This window comes from Colobus angolensis, unplaced genomic scaffold (assembly GCF_000951035.1).
Source record: "Colobus angolensis palliatus isolate OR3802 unplaced genomic scaffold, Cang.pa_1.0 Scaffold162, whole genome shotgun sequence".
Taxonomy (NCBI): Eukaryota; Metazoa; Chordata; class Mammalia; order Primates; family Cercopithecidae; genus Colobus; species Colobus angolensis.
The window spans coordinates 681,416-701,816 of record NW_012114733.1 but is presented as its reverse complement, the minus strand read 5'-3'; the positions used below and the strand labels follow the sequence as shown (position 1 = coordinate 701,816).

Genomic DNA, 20,401 nt, shown 5'->3' with positions numbered 1-20,401 from the left:
ATTTTAATTTGCTTGCTTATACGTCTACATATTCTATATTATAAAAGTTATTTTATATCTATAATTTTGTCAAATGGGTTGGAATTTTTATCATCCAAAGAGGAAAATAATTCTATGTTAGAAAATTTAGACTCAGTTCTAAAAGTAGGTTTCATTTAAAGGCGTAAGTGCATAATGTGAAACATTTCAGAGTTTTGAGCATAGCTTTAGAAGACTGGGCTTGTAATACTGCCAACATGTCCGTATTATGAATATGTTCATTTTTTTTGCAGAATATTTGATGTATGGTATTATTTCTTATGCTTCTAGAAGACTTTCTAGTAAAATATTTTATTAGGGCAGATATATGGCCACAGTCTTTTCACTGTTTACCTATATAAACCTGAATGTTCCCCCTAATTATTGACCAGTCACCTGTTGAGCAACATCACACATTATTGACTGAGATCAATAGGAAAAGGGAGAAAGCTGGTGTTCACAGAGTTAGACAAATATAAATAACCCTGTAGAGTGATTCCCTGAACTTGTCTTTATTGTATTACAGTTTCATCAACTCTGGAAACATACACACATAAACATACACACATGCACATAATTACATGACACTTCATATATTCTGCCACTAAAATTCAGCAACATTATAGGATGGAAAGCATCTTAACTGATTTCTTCCCTGTTTGCTTTCTATTTTAGAAATGGGCCAAGTTCAATATGTTGTAAATCTAGTACAAGAAGAAACCATGTTTGGCATTTATATAAGTAGGTCACAAAATATGTCGCGATTCCTTATGTTCCTAAACATACAGATAAAACTACAGAAAACATTAGCTATAAGTACCTTTCCCATTATATTATATAAGAAAATTGTATCTAATTGCCTTATGAGAGATAAAATTGTTTAATGCAAATATTAACATTTAAGAAATGCAAAACTAACAAATACCCCTGAAAGTTCAAAAGACTATCTTCCTCTGGAAAGTATGCATATTAAAACTAAAATAGAACCTTTGCTTCCTTTTAAATTTATTGTGTGTTAAATTACTCCTTTTATGGCCTTAGACTGTACAGTTGACCCTTGAACAACATGGGGGGCCCCACAGGAAGCCAAAAATCCAAGTGCAACTTTTGATTCCTCACTAACTTAACTATAAATAACCTATTATTGACCAGAAACCTTACTGATAACATAGTCAATTAATACATATTTTGTATATGTATTATATATTATTAAAATAAAGTAAGCCAGAGGAAAAAATGTAATTGCGAAAATTATAACAGTAAATATATTTACTATTTCTTAAGTGAAAGTGAACCATCATAAAGGTTTTCATCCTCATTGTCTTCACACTAAGTAAGTTGAAGAAAGGTGGAAAAGCAGGGGTTGGTCTTGCTGTCTCAGGATAGCAGAGGAAAAAGAGGTGGAGGAGGTGGAAGGAGAGGGAGGCATGTTTGGTATAACATTTATTGAAAAAATTTACATATAAGTGGACCTGCCAGTTCAAATCTGTATGTTCAAGGGTTCAAGTCTATTTATTACTCATAACAGTCATAAATAGATTGTAAACTCCTGGAAGTCTATCAATTGTGTTTCCCACTTTGAATCTAACTTGCCCCCAGTTTTCTTGCCTGGTGCCTTCCCACATTGTAGATCCTCAATCAATAATTTTCAGTAAGTTATTGTTGCTAGGGCCCCATCTAAGACAAATAAATAGTTTAAAGTATATAACTTTGTCTTTATATCTCTGAGAGCTAACACAACCCAAATCCTGCAAAACTTAGATGGTCAGATGATCAAATTACATCCAAACTTCAAAATATAATTCCTGGCAAGAAACTCAGAGCTCTATGGTTCAAAATATTGATGATGAGGGAGTAAAGCCTCAGCGATTTCTCAGTGCCTCGCAGGGTCCTTTAGCTATCAGAAAAGAACAAAGGATTAGAAACCTGTATTCTAATCTGAGACAATGTCTTCAATTCTATTGTAGAAAAGAGTAAAGATTTCAACGGAGATGGACACGGTGGTTCTGTTTGTTACTCTATCACTTTAGGGAACTTACTTAACCTCCAAGGTACTCAGGGCTTTATCCACAGAATGCTGATTGAATGATTATTTTGAGTGTGAGAGTGTCCATCAACGGAAGAAAAGTAGTATCCTTTCAGCACATTGTCTGGGTTTCATTGCCATTGTAAACCAAAAATAAAATTATAGCACCCGCAATTGACTTGAATGTACCCTCCTCTCAGCCAAGGCATTCCAAATTAAACTTGAAAAATGAGTTCAGGCCATGATGGAAGTGGGGAAGGGTGTCCAGACATACCTCATTGTAGTCTCCTACTTTTGGAATTTAGGCACAACTGATCAGCATTAACATTAAAACAGAGATCTTAAGAATGACAAAACAGACTCTTTGTACCAATAAGATACCAAACTCCAACCTATCACTGACATAGCATTGCATAGCAAATAGCAAGCCCTGGAAGAAATTGAAGTATTTTATCCCAAAATACATTTTTTGACATATTTTGAAATGGCCCTCCAAAGCTGTCTCTTGTGAGAAAAAAAAATCCACGTGCTATAAAGAAACCCCTTCCCTTTCCAGGGCTTTTCCTAATCCAAGAGAGATTAATTAAGAACCTGGTACCTTTTTAGATCTGAAAAGAGACCTGTACCATCTATTCTTTCTGAAGACTGCTACCTAGAGACTTCATCTGCATAAGAACCTTGGTCTCCACACCCCCTTATCTTAACCAAAACATTCTTTTCTATTGATTCCAGATCTTTTGATAACTGCCAGTTAGAAAAGCTTTGAATCCACCTATGATCTGGAAGCCCCCTTCAAGGGGTCCCACATGTCAAGCCCTGGGGTCCTGGTCCAGCCCATGCTGAAGTCTGAGGGGAGTGGGTGGATGGGCAGAAAGAACACTTGGGGGGGCCGTAGGCAGGTGAATATGGTTTTATTCAGCAGCAGTTCTCTTACAAAGTTTACTTAAACTAACTTTCTCATTAGCAGCTTACTTTCACACTGTCCGCCCTGTCTTGGCTGCTTGAGCCAGCAGCCTGCATGCATAGCACATGACCAGCTTTCACTTGCCTTCAGGGTCAGCAGCTTAACTCTTTCTTTCTCTGAGCATGAGTAAGCTGAGCTGTGGCCTGGCTCGCTCCTGTCTATCTGCAAGACGGACAGCTTTGACTCTCTCTCTCTGGGTGCCGGAGTGCCCACCATGTCAAGCCATGTTGAGCTGAGCTGAACCTCAAGAGCCAAGCAAGCCTGTACAGTGTTAGCAGGGCAGTTGTACCTTTTACAGACAATAGTGGCACAGAGCCAAGTGATGGCCTTTCCATGTTATGGCTACACGGTTGTGATAACAAGTGGAGTTACACATCTGTGCCTTAAAGTCACTGAGTCATGCAGAATAAAGACATCCTACCTCGGCCTATCCTTGAGTAAAGCACAGCCATGTTCCTTACACTCCATCCCTTTGGCCGAGGGAGACATAGGGCTTGGACATGCAAGTTTGATACACAGGTTTGGCACACAGGCCTGACATACAAAATTTGGGTATACATACCTGATACATACACAGGACTGACCCATAAGCCTGACATATAAGCTTTGAGCATGCAGTCCTAATACATACACAAGCATCTGAGCATGCAGGCCTGTTACGTACACAAGCTTTGATAAACTGCCTATCTATTGGCACAGATTACCATAGGTGTCAGCTCCTTGGTGATTACCATTCACACTGCCCAGAGTTTAGCTTATTAGCTACTCTATTTACAACTGGTTTTAAACCATATGTTGTCAGTACTAGGCTGGACTTAGACAAAAGTCCAGGCAGAAGGAGCACCCCGGCTAGACCTATCTGTATATAATGCCCTATTAGGAATTGGGGGACACCCTTCCTAACAGGGAAGGTTCAGGGTCTAGGGGTGCCTCAGATCCTATGACCTTAGGCCCCAAGGCCTTATGTTGCATCAGGACTATAGGTCCTAAGGCTTTTCGTAACTCTTCTGCTGAGGGACTTGTACTCGGTGTACTTCAATGCTCTAAGTAGGCACCCCACGTCACTAAAATGGATGTCTGCACTGGCTTCCAGTCTAGGAGGGGCCACTATCCATGAGTGTACCCACCCCGCTATTGGGTAAGTCATCTGCATGATGACTGTAGCCTGTCCTGCCACACTCTTATGAGCCTAGAGGGCAGCATATGCAGTTACTAACTGCTTCCCAATCCAGGATGTGGATACCCAGGAACACATCCATCCCGCTATACGGTAAGTTGTCTACAGGATGACAGTGGACTGTCCCGCCACACTCTGAGCATGAAGGGCAGCACATGCAGTTACTAACTGCTTCCCAGTCCGGGCAGTGGTTACCCATGAACACACCCATTCCGCTATTACTAACTGCTTCTCTGTTAATGAACACTGACACTTAGCCCCCTCCCACAGCTGGAACTAAAAGCCTACGGGCACTTCCAAGCGCTCCACATTGTTTAGACCCTAGCCAAAACTATCCGTTGTCACATGCACATTCAGTTTTAGTAGGCACCCCTGGTTAATTACCCGTAGGGCTTGTGCCTACTGAATAGCCTGCTTGGCTGTCTCAGTCTCATCATCCAATCCCAGGTAAGAGGGGCGTTGCTGTTTTTAAACCTGCAAGAGAACCAGAGGTTAGCATAACATCAATCAGACTATGACATACGGTGCGGCTATGCATATAGCCCTCCAGCAACACAGTGAAAGTCCACTGTTGCCCTCCGATGAAGGCAAACTGTTCCTGGCTTTCTGGACAAGAAGTCGCAGTTCTGTTGTCAAGTAGTCCGGCAAGTCTGTTACAGATCATATAGCTGCTAACCCATGAAAGACATCCACTCTCAGAATATCCTCAGGCATGGGAGAGACACAAGCAGTGGATAAGTGGAGAACCAAGCTGCCAATGCCAAGGTGCAAAGACAGGTTTCACTTTCACTGACCAGCTTCCATAACTGTCAATAAATGCAGCTCTGCCTGGAAACTTATCTGGGTTCAGAGACCAGTGGATTGCCAAGTTCACATATGGTTCTGGTTGTCCAATATCCCCCTCAACTCGGGCAGCTCGGCCAGTTCTCTTACCAAACAGAAAAGACTACACATCCGCCAACCGCAGCAGGTACTCTTTGAACTGGAATGCTCAGGCAGGACTGGGTTGTGCAGCAATGTTCTTCTCTCAAATGACTTGCACTAAGTCTGTACATGACAGTGGACATTATCTAACTCCCACAACTCAGCGGGCGCACAGGCACGAGAGGAAGTGCACTTCACCACAGTAGGCGGTCTCTGGGACCACCCCTGGGCCTAACAGCTGCTCATGCTCTATTTTCTGATGGACTAGAGGGCAAGCCTGCAAGGACATATGGTGGTAGATTCTGGAAATACTGCATCCTGCAAGATTGGGCATGCAATTCCCGCAGCACGGTTACAAATGCCCATCTGACTTTGCTGGCCAAGGTATGTTCCTCCTTGGTGTTGTGCACCTCAGGTGCTTCAGCGCCTTCTCCACACTCACAGGGAATCTGTCCACTGCCTCCCATGTTTCCATTGAGGCTCATCCAACCAACACCACTGCCACCGGGTACCACAGCCCATGTTGCAGCCACATAGCTGACCCAGGAGGCCTCAGGGGCTGAAGACCCACTCACTGCATCCCACCCTCACTTCCAATTGTCGGGGCCTAGGGTCCGGGTCCAGCCCATGCTGAAGTCCAAGGGGGAGTGGGTGGATGGGTAGAAAGAATACTTGGGGGCCGTAGGCAGGTGAATATGGTTTTATTCAGCAGCAGCTCTCTTACAGAGCTTACTTAAACTAGCTTTCTCATTAGCAGCTTACTTTCACACTGTCTGCCCTGTCGTGGCTGCTTGAGCCAGCCACCCCCATGCACAGCTGTGCAGCAGGCTCTCCCTTGCCTTCAGGGTCAGCAGCTTAACTCTTTCTCTGGGCACAAATAAGTCAAGCTGTGTCCTGGTTCCCTCCTGTCTATCTGCAGGACAGACAGCCTTCATTCTTTCTCTTTCTCTGGGTGCCAGTGTGCCTGCCATGTCAAACAATGTTGAGGTAAGCGGAGCCTCAAGAGCCAAGAAAGCCTGTACAGTGTTAGCAGGGGAGTTATACCTTTCACAGACAATAGTGTTGTAGAGCCAATGATGGCCTTCCTATGTTATGGCTACATGGTTGTGAAAACAAGTGGAGTTATACACCTGCTCTCTAAACTCACTGAGTCACTCAGGATGTAAACATCCTCCCTCGGCCCACGCTTGACTAAAGCACAGCCATGTTCCTTACACCATGTTTCCAGATCAAACCCATGTACACCTTGCATGTATTGATTGATGTCTGCCTGTGACTTCTGTCCCCGTAAAGTGTATAAAAAATCAAGCTGTAACCCAAACAGCTCGGGCACATGTTCTCAGGACCTTTTGCGACTGTGCCTCAGGTATTGGTCACTCACATTTGACTCAGAATAAATCCATTCAAATATTTTACAGAATTTAACTCTTTTTCATCAACATTACTAAGTAAATGGCCACTGATTTATCATCAAACCATTTGGGGTAAAATTAGATTTTCACAAAGAACAAGAAAATGGAATAGTGCTCAAGTGTAAAAAGCATAACCTCTCTCTATTTTCAGAACTGCAGTTAGAAATGTGCAGGAAAAAAGGCTTTTAAGTTTAAGCCTTAACTGAAAAAAACACTCTTACTTTCCAAACAAAAGAAGGGTACTAACTTGCAAAACATCTGTGTTGGTAACAACCTGTTTCTCTTCAGAGGTGATAAGATCTTTCCTCTTAGATTGAAAGACATCACATTTCTTTCTCTTTCTATCCACTGGCTGTACCTTCTCTCATTTGTTAGTTCCTTCTCCTTCCAAGCTCTTATTGTTGGAATCGCCCATGGCTCACACTTAAACATTTTCTCTCTATATATACATGCTACTTTAAGGAATTTTTTCTCATTTTATGGCTTTAAATATCATCTCTGTGCTACCAACATTCACTTTTTTTATCTTCTAGACTGACATTTTTCCAAACGGAAGCCTCATATATCCAAATGACTACTTGATACCCCACTTTGGAGTCTAAAATATATCTAAAATTCAACATGTCCAAAATTGATCTGATTTTCTGTGTCCCCCATATCTGCTTTCCTCACTCATACTCTTTATTTTTTCTTATTTTTATTTTTTGGTAAACGGCAGCTCCACAATTAAGTTGCTTAGCTCTCAAATCCCTAAGCCATCGTTGATTCCTCTTTCTCTTGTGTTCTGCATGCAATTTGTTGGAAATTCTGCCAACATATCCTTCAAATTTTACCTAGAATATAAAGTCTTTTCATTGCCTCCTCTGACTATTCTGGATGAAGTCACTATCCATCTCTTATCTGCATTATGATAGCCTTTAAAAATGTCTTCTGGCTTTAAGACTGTCCCCTATTTGCTATTGTCAACAGAGAGATAATTACCTTAATATCATCCTTCTGCTTAAAATCCTTCAATGGCTTTTCACTGCTCTTAGTGTTAAAGCCAAAGCTCTACCTGACCTGCCTTCAAGCCCACCTCTGTTACTACTCTGACCTCAGGTCCTAGAACTCTGCCTTCCTCTGCTCCCATTGCACTGTCCTCTTTGCTATTTTCCAAGCCTCTTTTTAGCCTTTGCCTTTACAATTAGACCCCTTTCCTTCCTGATATCTATATGGCTAACACCTTTAGCTCCCAAGCAAATTTGCCCAAATCTGTTCTTTTGGAAAGTTCAACTCTAAGCATCCTATTTACAATTATATTTCTTCCCACCCCACATCTCCTTATCTCCAAATTCCCCCATTTCCTTTTAAACTGTTCTACTTTTGTTACTTTCTGTGAAATATATAACCTTTAAGTATGCTAGATTATTCTATCACCATCTCTCCACACTGGAATCCAACCTCCATGTGGGCAGACATCTTTGCCTCTTGTATTTACAGTGTAACTGAAGCAGAAAGACAATTGTCTGGAACACAGTAGCTGCTCACTAAATATTTATTGCTGGATGGATGAATACAAGAACATTATTAATAAATCACTTCTTTCAACTGAATGTAAAATTTTAGCTAATTGCATGGTTATAATTGTACCCACTTTATTATGAGAATTATATAATGTGTTTTAGTCTGACCATTCTCTTTGGTAGGAGTAGAAAGAGATTAAAAAGGAAAAGGGGCAAGGGGTGGTCAAGATATAGTAATAAAATCTGTAATGAGCAAGTCTGTCCAGGTAAGTTTGAAATGTGAGAAGAATCCATGGCTTGGGTGTAAATTTGCTGGGTTACTTCAATTGGGAACTACCTTACGAATTGACTATTATAAGCTGGTATCAGAATGCTTTGACAATATAATAACTCCAGTATCTTTTTCATTACCTTATTGCCATGATAATCAAAGAAGTTTAGATATTTTTCTTTATGTGTACCCAAACCATGCATCTCTCTGTCTTTATTTTATTCTGCATGGACAAGAAAGACACATGGTTGCAGATTCTGGAAATATTGCAACTGCTGAAGAATAGACCAATTCAAGAACCAGGGACAGCCTACAGTGCTGGAGCATAGTAAGAAAGGTAAGGAACCCACATTCAGAGGATCAGGACAGTTGTTGATGCTTTTATCCTTGGCTTTTATGCCAAGGATTAAACATTGTGTTATATGAAAATCATTCTGCAACCATATAAACAAAACCATAAAATTTCCCTTAAGTAACATCCCATGCATCCAATCTATGATGTTTGTAAGAGATCACTGATACATTGGTATGCCCAAGTAGTACTTTGATCTTTCTTTCTCATACTGAAGAACTAGAATTGACTCATATTGACAACCAACCAACATGCTTTACCTGAGCATTTAAATCTTGACTTCAGTTAACCTTGTCCAATGATATCCTGGCTTTCTCTTCCACATGACTTAGCCCAATGGCTCTCAAGCCAAACAGGCATATGAGTCACTTGAAGCGGAGGTAAAAGACACTTTGGCTTAGGCTCGACTGAGTAGGTGAGAGCTTGGTTGTTTTCTATTTACCAAGTTTTCCAGCTCATTCTAATAGCTACCAATGCTTGTGGCTCATTAGAATAGCAAGCTTATCTGGCCTCCCAAGAGTACATTTAATGAGTGTATCCGCCAAAGAGGCTATTAGAATCACCAGCTGAGCTTTGTTAAAGTTTAAGTACCTGTGCATTAACTTTGTAGACCCTTATCCATTCAACCTGAGGAGGAGGTCAAAGGTGTGCGTAAAAAAAAATCTCCGTGGGTGATTCTGATGAGCTTTCCAAATGAAGGAGCAATGCCCAAGTTTTTGAAGTACTCTTTCTCCAAATTTACATCAGTTGTGAGGAATGGTTCTCCTGTTACCCTTTAGAAACAAGTTAACTCAGAATCTCCCTGGCATAACAGTGTTGGGGTGTGGAATGCAGGGGTCCTTGTCAATTTAAATTTATATTTTAAAAAGTTTCTGACTCCATATTAGATCAACTACATTCAAATTCCTTAGGCTGGGGTTCATGAATTCACATTTTTATCAGATTTACCAGATGATTCTCTTGCACACCAAGTTGTGAGAACCTTTGGGTTGGAACTTACTCTTTCTTTAAACAGGTTTTAAACTTACTGAACCAAAAATCTTTGAATCCTGGGGTACATATGTCTTAAAAGCTTTCCAAGAAGAGTTTTAAAGGTCATCATATTTAGGAACTCCTGTATTAATACGTAACTCAAGAAAACCCATCTCTATGAATTGTTTTCCCTCACTCTAGTTCAATGACTGTCTTTGGATTTATTAGCACTTAGAAAAAATATATCACACTTACATTTTACTTCTGAAGATATTTCTTATTCTGCCTCCAGAAATGTAAGCTGAACAAGAGAGAGATTGAATCCTTTTTTTTTTTTTTTTTTTTTACAGTGCACCTAAGGCTAACCTGTTACAGGCTATGTAGTATTTGCTTCATAAAGATTTAAATGGATGACATGCAGTTTTCAAATTTACCTAGTTTCAAAATTATCTCAAAGTCTCCAATGTCCTGTTAACTAACTCAATCTTATATAATCCCATAAAAAGAAACTTAATAAAGTGAAAAGTTATATTCAAATATTTTATTAAAACTTATTAATATGTGTAAAAGGTTTTGTAAAGTGGAAAGGATTATCTGAACCAGAAGTTGTAAACTAATAGTACATTTTATTAATTTACCTCCCTTTTTACAACTCTAAACAAGCATTTTTAAGCCCACTAAACTCTTTATTGATCTGTTTTGATTAGGAATTTTCTGATCTGAAAAATATGTAGTTTTTAAAATTAACATTTATAGACTATGTAGTAATGGAGATACACTTCTTGAGTGAAATGTTTATTAAATTTAAAATTGCAAAAAATTGCATGTATTGAATGATGTAATCTAAATGCACATCTGTATAAGGATTGGAAAGGAAGGCATAAAAATCCTTTTATTTTGATATTTCAGAATGTGAATGCAGAATGATGATGGATTTCTGAAGAATAACTTTTCTTTTCTTTTGTTATTTATGTTACAAAACTGTTTGTTAACATATAAAAATGCTTTTAATATTTTTGACATATAAGAAATATAAAGAAACTGCTACAAATAGCCACATGATCAGAAATAAACTACAGGTATCTTTATTTTTTAAATCATTTTTACATTTTTTTGTACCATAACATATTCCCAGAAACTGTTATATTAGCATTCTTTTTTTTGTGCATTTAGGAAACCAGGCAAATGTCCTTCTTAAAAAGAAAACAGGACATTAAACTTTGGCCCCATTTCCTAGGATTTTGAAGACTTTATATGTTAGAGCTGTCAAGGATGGAATACAGAGAAATGAGATAAATGAAAATGACCAAGTAACCCTACTTAAATCCCTTTGTTGATGGTGTCATCTATAGTAGGGAATCTATAATTTCATTTTTCTGCTCTCTGATAGGCCAGAAGTGTCAGATGGATTTATAAATATGCTATGAAGGACACAAGATAAATCATTTATTGGCTGCATCCTCATTTGTGACAACTCAAATTCTATTAAGTCTTCCTTTTTTATTCCTGCACATTTCTTCTTCTCCAGCAATTTCATCTTGGGGTGTATATATATATATATATATATTTTCTTTTCCAGTACTTATTAAAATTCTCACTAATTACATTTATACGTGGACAACACAAATCAAACTATTGTCATATTTTGAAGACTATTATTATCTACTTATATGGATCTTTGAACTCGATAAGATAAAAAAAATTTGCACATGTTAATCTGTCAAAAATTGTGATATATATGAAGGTAAATTATAATACACAACTAAAATAATTTGTTTAATGTACAATGAGCTTAAATTAATTACTCAAGAGCACAGCAATAAGCAATGGTGTTGTGGTCAAAATTTTAAACTCAGATTATTTCTCTATGTCCATGCTTCTTGATTAGAGAATTAAACCTCTGTGAGAGCTTATAATGGTTTCCCAAGGATATCAGGGTAAACAATGTAATTCTTGCTGGAGAATCAGTTTTACACAATGATAACATAAACATTCTTACATGCTAAATAAAACCCGAATGTTTTATGACATAGACTATGTAACATAATTTAAAAAGACTAAACACTATAAAATATAAAATTAGCACGATTTACAAAGATTAAACACCAGATTTTAAGGAAAGCTTACACTTGTAGTGAGGTCAAAACTAATTATATTTCATAGATCATTCTTTGTCAGTAAAGTTTTGGGGCAGTAAAACCTTTTGACATTTGTGAAAATGTTGAAAAGCATTTCTTTGGCCTATCTTATTTTCTTCTCATGGAAAAATAAAAGAAATGCTCCACGCATTTACTTTACTTATGTACACTGACACTAACACTTTTTGTTGCCCAGGCACATACTCTAGCAAACACACAATAAACCTTGCCTATGCCAGTTATTACAGAGTCAAATACAAAGGCAGCAAGGGCACCAACTTTACCCTCAAAGTGTGGAAAGTCCAGTGCCGAGAGGTCATCAAGTAGATATAAAAAACATACAATAATCAGTCTAATGGAAATACGGTTGAAGGTCAATGGGAAAATGAAAGAGCACATAGGTCACCTGAAGATTCATGAAATACTGCATAAGGAGCCTGGCATTTGAGCTGAAATTGGAAGGAATGAAGGAATATCAGTACCTTTTCTGTCAGTCGAAGGTGTGTGAGTGGGTCTTGGTCAAAGCAAAAATGCAGAGATGATTGATTGGGGGTGGGAGGTTCTGCTAGGGGTGGGATTGTTGTTATTGAAAGAACAGGATGGGTGAAGGCACCAAATTGAGAGCAAGGAACACAGGTATGCCAGTGTCATGGATGGTAACAGAGCAGCAAAACTGAGGGAGAAACCCTGTCTTTATTCTGTACATTTTTATACAGAAATTATTCTCTTGAAGATGAAGAGTCATTAAAGAATTTTGAGAAGAGATGTGGATGTAAACAATAACAACCGCCTACTTCCTAAGCAATCACCTGTTTAATTTGATGTGATTATCCCTGGGGACTTCATTCTAAAGTAAACTCACATTTTATCTATTATTGCCTCAGGGAAAATAAAAGTATTAATTCAAGAAGTATGTAGTACACCAACAAAGCATAATAACTATAACAGATACCACTGGTTGCCTGGCAAACAACTACTTCTCCTTTTCTGCTTCTTAAGGGAACTTGAATTTTTTATCCCCTCATGCTTCTCTGTGCAGCCTTGAGCTTCCATGGAAGCAGAACACATTTTTAAATGCAGAGGGTAAACGCAATTGGTCTAAGCCAATAGTAAATGATCCTTATAGGCTGAGGCATATGACACACTTGATAGAGATGTGACACATTGGATAGAAGAGATGTGAAAAGGTACTTGCTGGCAATAGGCACAAGGGTGGCCACAGTCATAAAATCTTCCTTAGTCTTTTAAGGCATGAAAAGAAGGCAAAATCCTTTTTTTTTTTTTTTTTTTTCCTCTACTGGGTATCTTGTGTCTGGATATATAACCTATAATTATGGCAGACATCTTTCAATATTGAGGGATTCTGGCCAAGGACAAACCTAAGATAGGACACTGGGAACAAAGATGAAAAGAACATAGGTCCCTTATGATGTCAGTGAATCATCCATGAAATTCTACAATTTCTTAACTTCTCATTTGTATAATAAGAAGTCTTTCTTAAAGCCTAAGCAAGTTAGTTTCCTGTTATTTGTGGCTCAAAGCATCTCAACCGATATAATTAGAATACTTAAATTTAAAGCTTGAAAGGATTCAAAATTCATAGTTCTTATCCTTCTTGTTTTTTATTTGAACATATGGAAGACTTGAGAAAATAAATGACTGGGGTGTGAGGTCAAACAATTAATTATAAACAGAATCAGCCTTCCTAAGTTCCACAAATATTCTGCCTTCTCATCTTTAATATATTTCAGATTTCTCAGAAGAGAATTACACAAATAAAACCATCCAGAAGAGGATGTGACATGTAGTAAATAAGTGGTCAACAAATACTGAATAATACCTGACTGAAAATATGGACTCTTATTTCCAGCTTTACCCAACTAGTAAACAGTTTTGATATTAACCATCAACTATGACAGTGAGAAAATATATATTACTTACAACTCACTGAGTCATACATGTATGGATTTATAGGTTTTCCTCCATGCTTTGCTCTACGACATGTGTACAGTTTTTTTTAAAAACCATAATCAACTGCTATGTCCCTTCCTCTACTAATTATAACTTAGTGGGAGGTAGCTCTTAATTTTCCACTGATGGGTTACTAAAGTTTTGATGGGTGATGAGGATATGCATATAGTACAGAGGACTTCACAGATGAAGACCATTTTGTAGCTGGAGGATGATTGTAGGCCCTACAAGCTCTCCAGAACTATAAATTTCCTATGGGTCCTGTTAGTTGATTGTTTCCACAATACTAACCCAATGCCTAGATGCTTAGTGAGTTTTGTTTAATGAAAGAATGTGTAGGCAGTAGAAAATGGGTATCTACAATAAGGAATTGTGAACAAAAGAGAGAAAAAGGCAAAGACACGGGGAAAGTAAGTTGAGAAAATGGACTATGCCCACTTTCTCATTTTGCTAGGTAATGGCCATGATACCGAGTTTAAAGTCAATTCATTTTCTTAATTCTTACTCTGTCATTGTCATCATCTACACTGAGTAATAATAGTAATAATCCTCTATCTGTGCATGTATCTGAACACAGATGATACACTAGTCATTTGTGAATTTTATTAGTGTAATGAAATTAAAACCACTGATTAAATGGCACAATAATTTCTATAGAGCAGAGGGAAAAAAAGGTATTTAAAGGAAAGAATGAGCCACAAAGTAAAGCTTACTTTAAAATATACATTTGAGTTTCAAGTTTAAAAAAAGGCAGTCACCAAAGATTGGTATCATGTGATAACAGTGACAGTTTATTAATAATCTGTCATGTAAAGCTGACATATTAGAAGCTGAATTCTGCTCAGCTTTACAATAAAATCCCATCCATTTTATTGCAACCAGAATTAAATATATGCCATTGAAAGGCTTTAGTAAGCTTAAATTTGTTCTAAGCTCTTTTTTTTCCCCCTAACACTTTGTTATCAACAAGTCAAATCGACAAAAGTCTAATCTCGATTTTTCCAGATATCCATAGTATATCAAAGTGGGAGCAAGATAACATATACACTTTTATAGAGGTTGATAAAGTTTGCCTTTAGACAAACAGAAAAGTCTTAGAAACTAAATTACTTGTTCCTGACATGTTGGGAACAGGGAGAAGGCTAGATATAGCATGGAAATCATATAGAGTAAGTATTAAAAGTTAAGCCTAGGGGATTCACAGATGGATAATTTATTTAATCAGAATTATGTGTGAGCTAGCCAGATAGGAACAATCTATCCAAAGGTGTGAAGAGGTGATAATCCATATGTATTCAGACGAAAGGATTTAGGTGATGCATTTTGTAACAAGTAAACATCACTGAACTAGTTTTTCAGAAATGTCAGTTGAAAGTGCCCATCAGAAGTAGAACTCCATTTTTTCCTACATATATTTTAGGAAAAAAAACCCCACAAAACTGCACTTAAACAGTTCTGTGTAATCAACTCATTATTGAATAGGAAGCAAAAATTCTCAGAGAACATGCAGTGTTCTCAAATTCAAACTTCATTTATGTTACCAACACTTTTTACCTATGTCTTTCTAATTGTATTATTATTATTTGGACTTCAAAGGGTGTTCGTGACTTCAGATTAGACTTCTATTGCATAATTCAATCTTTCAATTTTGGGTTCAAATAATGCACAGTAATCCTTCAGTTTCCACTATTTTCCTTCATGCAGGATGTTACTTGTATGTCTTTTAACTTCATTTTTCCCCAAGCCCTGTCATCACTGTGAAAATAAACTAAGCTAATTTAACTGGCAACAATTACCTCTATATGTGGTTTGTGTTTCTTAACTGGATTTTTTCCTTTAATTATCACTTACACTCAGGGACACATGAAATAAATCCTGAAATATTTCTAAAACCTATGCTGTATTTCTCAGATAAGCTCATTATTTATCTATTTGGACTGGCTAGTGGAGGCTAAGAAGTATTAGTGCTACTTAAAGTCTTAGAACCAATATTTAAGACAGCTTTTTGTGTTTTACCTTTGTTCTCCCTGCTTTCATTATGACACAGAGATTGGTAATTTAGAAAAAGTGGAAAAACATCTAATTAGCTCTTGATTATTGTACTCAATATTTCATCATCTTTGGCTATCTAAAACAGGTGAGAAAGCAGAAAGAAAAAACAAACAAAATCTTCTGAAGCAAATCCCAAGCTCTTCAAATATCCAAATACATGGATTTAAAAAATTCCATCTTTAGTTTCAAGAATTTTAATCTATAAACCCCAACATTTCCTCATCACATTGTTTCAATATTATGAAGACTTGAAACACACTAGCTCATTATTAAAATAAGATATCTACTTTGCTGTTCTACTTCCACTGTATTACATTATGAGTTACTCTTAAATGATGACATGGCTTAGACTAAGCACCCAGAGATGAAAAATATACATTCTAAGAATGTATTTAAATTAAGATTGTTACATCATGAGGAAAAACACATGCAATTCTAAAAACATGTATACTGCAACCTGTGGCAAACACATGTATGTTTGCATAACTGATGCAAAATTTTTAAAAATAAATAATCCTGATTTTTATACCATCCTTTCTATCAGGTACAAAACAAGTATGTGATGCACTGTTGTGTTTTTGGTGAAAAATTTAAAACAAACAAACAAATGAAAGATATATATGTTTCTCTTCTTTCTCTATATATATCTCGCAAGACAAGTATTAAATAAAATCTTAATGAAGTGCATATAATAGAATTCTTTAGTTAATACTTAAGGCTGTACTTATTATGGCTGTTATATGCTTATATAACTTATTGCACATAATATTTTAGAAGCAATAAATATATTTTAACAATGATTACATTTAAATGCTTAAAGGTTAGCCTAATATTCTGATATTTTAATGATCCTATAGAACATTTATATTGCATGCTTTTGGTTCACTTAATAATATCTTATGGAAATAAATGATTCATTTAGGCTTAAAGTCAAATAATTTTGTTATAGTGCTGAATTTTTATTTCAAAATTGTGGCCACATAACTAACTGTGGTACATAAAACTTATAATGGGCAATTCCTAAATACATATATTGACTTAATAAAATACTACATATTGCTTATTTTAATAGATGCATTAAATTATTAAATAACTATATACCAACGTCTTCATATTTATGTATGAATTTTATAATAAAACATTAAAACATATACAGAGCAATTACTATTCTAATCCAAATCTATTTATCTTAAATGCATAAGGTAATAAAAATAGAACAATGTAACACCTGGAGTCCATTTACTGTAAAAGTTTATACAATAAAAAATTTAGAGAAACCATAATATCTTAGTAACAACAGACAAGGCAAAAATATCTTAAATAGGACATAAAAAGCTTTGATCATAGAAGGAAAAGAAAAAAAACTAATAAACAGAAATAAATCAAAATTAAGAACTTCTGTTCATCGAAATATATCATCCAGAGAGTAATGAGAAAATCCACCAAAGAGTTGAATACAGAGTGCAAATATTCAGTGGTGTTCTGGTAAATATTTCACAACTAACTCTCCAGAAGAAAAAAATAAAGCTATTATTTTTGGTGTTTCTCACACTATGTTGTGAAAATACTTCTATCATGACAGATTTTCAGACCCACAATTCTTGACACTTTCATAATTGGCTTTGGTTAGTTTTGAGAATTCATTTAAGAATGTAAGAATGTTAGTCTAAGAATATATTTAAATTAGAATTGTTACTTAATGAGGAAAAACACATGCAATTCAAAAACCATACATAAAAGGACAACGCAATCTGTGGCAACTACACATTTGCAGAATTGATTTTGAATTTTAAGAAAGACATAATGCTGATTTATTAACTAGTAGTTTTAAATCCCCTACTGGATATATACAATGATATATACATACACACACACAAAAACACACATATATATAAGTGTATACATATACATATATATATGGTTTTTAAAAAAAGAACATAAGAGTACTTTGAAGTTCTGTTATACTCTTTCTAGTCACTAAACCTACAGAGCATAAGCAATATCTTCACTTCTAGAAGCAGAGTTTGCCTCCTTTTTCTATATTCTATAAATGAAATCATACAGTAGGTACTGCTTTGTTTCTTTTGCCCAACATTATGTTTGTAAAATTGCATGCAGTGTTAAATTGCTCATTTTCATTGCTGTGTAGTATTTATGTGTATATATATAAATATATATTAAATAAAATAAATATATTTATATATATATATATCTATCTCAATGTATGTATAAACACAACCCAATAAAAAAGGGCAGATAATCCAGTAAGAAAAAAAGGCAAAAGTTTTAGGACATTTCAACAATAATGTAGCCACATGAGAAATAAGAGCAAACACAAGTGTTTAATAACATTAATCTTCAAGGTATTCCAATTATAATACCGCTATTCACATACCCAAACTGAAAAACCCCAGCGTCAGTGACTATAGGGAATAACTCAACTCTCATATCCTGCTCCTAAAACTGATAGACACTTGATGAACTGTCAATATGTACTGAAGTAGAACATGTGCATATCTTATGTACACAATAAAACATGTACATGTGTTCTCCAAAAACACATGTTCCTGATATCCAAATCAACACTATTGATAAAAGCCAAAGTCTGGATGCTACTTAAGTGCCTATCAGTATTAGAAAGGGTTAATAATTTGGTCTATCCACACAGTTGAATACTACACAGCAATGAAAGTGAGCAATTTAACACTGCACACAGTTTTACAAACATAATGTTGAGCAAAAGAAACAAAGCAGTACCCTGTATGATTTCATTTATAGATTATAGAAAAAGGAGGCAAATCCTACTTCTAGAAGTGAAGAAACTGCTTATGCTCTGTAGGTTTAGTGACTAGAAAGAGTATAACAGGACTTCAAAGTACTCTAATGTTCTTTTTTTTTAAAAAATACTGATGTTAGTATTGGTTATATGGGTGTATTCATTTTGTAACAATTCAATAAGACTGTGCACTTAAGATATGAGTAATTTTCTGTGTGTATATAAGATAATTAAAACACTAGAGATAATAATTTTTAAAAATATTTTTGTTACTTATTATAAATTGAAATTATTTTAAAAGTTCATTCACGTATATTTGTGAAGTATAATTTAAAACTTAAAAATAAGTACTTGGAGATAAAATTATTACCCTAAGTGCATCTAAATAATTCCTCTAAATTTCTCCCATTATCAGCATAGTACTCCTGGTAAGGCAGAGGAATTTTACTTTCCTCCTATATGATACTTGTTTTAAATAATCCTATGTTATATTGAGTGTTTCTTTAAACAGTAATGAAAAAGTATGTCTTATAGTTCCTAGAGATGGGTTGTTATCTACAATCACTTTGAAACATCTTTTTCAAGATATATTGCAATAATGCTATATGCCCAAATAAATAGGAGTGTTAATCAACTACCTTTGTGCTTCCAAGGATGTCATTTCCCCCAAGTATAAAATGTACGATACAAATGCCCACATTGTCTGGATTTTATATATTTATTATAAGGTAAATCTTTATTATGTTTACTATTAAGCAACAGATAAACTCTGAAAGTTGACTTACTGAAAATTAATTTCATCAGTCTCACAATAACACAAATAAACTCATATTTATGTATATTCTGCAGTCATCAATTATTAATGTAATCCAGATTCACATTTTTAACAAACCTTATTGAATACATATAACCACAAGAGTTAATGAATAATTAATGCCTTAAAAACTGCCTTAGAAGTCACTTGTTATTTATTACCATATTATTTTCACAGTTACATACTTTACTCTCAACTTCCTGGAGATCTACCATCAAGCTACATGGAGGGACTCAATTTTGATACATCTTGACAGATGATAAAACAAGTTTTACTTTCAGTAACTCATTGCCATCAAATAGACTTCATTATGAAAAATTTAATAGATAAAATTGTCATTCATGTTCAAGAAACTGTTTTCAGTGGTATCAATCTTTACCTTTGTGGGCTATGCCTTCAAATTTACATAGAAATCTATTAAAGACTACATCAAATAACTGTATTACTATAATCTCTCCAAGAACATAAAAATTTTGATAGAAAATATCACATAACTTCTTCAACATTTATGGTTAAATATCAAATGACTTATTTGAATTTTCTTTATTTTTAAAAAACTGGACATGATCAAAAAAAGGGTAACGAAAATGACTCTAAAATTAGGTAAATCTTACCGTAAGCTCACAGGTTAGGAATTCAAAGAAAACGTTCACCACCCTGAGACCTAGAAAAGTATAACCCAAAACATTCTTTATTAGTACTAGCATTCAATTTAAAGAACCTTAAGAGGTTAGTAATTCAATATAAGAAACGTTATTACATGAGTCATTAGTGTACATATCACTTGACAAACATTTTTGACTACAGTATTTGTCTGAAATAGCATTACCAGTTACTCATCCTACATCAAAGTACTGTGATTTAAGATTAATTATTGTAATTTGGACTCCTTTAATGCGGTGATGACAAACAAGCAGACAATTATTGTCTACTTGCTTCTTGTAGGACTATAGGTAATGGATACATTTGCAAGCTTAATGTATTTTGTTAGAGAACCTTCTCTGTTTCATTCATTTAACAATGTCAGATATA

General features: G+C 35.6%; 1 protein-coding gene across 1 annotated transcript in view; it reads right to left on the bottom strand.

The window, feature by feature from the left end:
• The window catches only part of PTPRD (protein tyrosine phosphatase, receptor type, D), a 1,303,505-nt gene extending 1,283,470 nt beyond the window's left edge, over positions 1 to 20,035 (bottom strand). Inside the window, exon 1 of the mRNA XM_011937289.1 lies at positions 19,984 to 20,035. The gene's annotated coding sequence lies outside the window, so the exon portion shown is untranslated. The remainder of the gene's footprint in view (positions 1 to 19,983) is intronic.
• Positions 20,036 to 20,401: the final 366 nt, after the last annotated feature.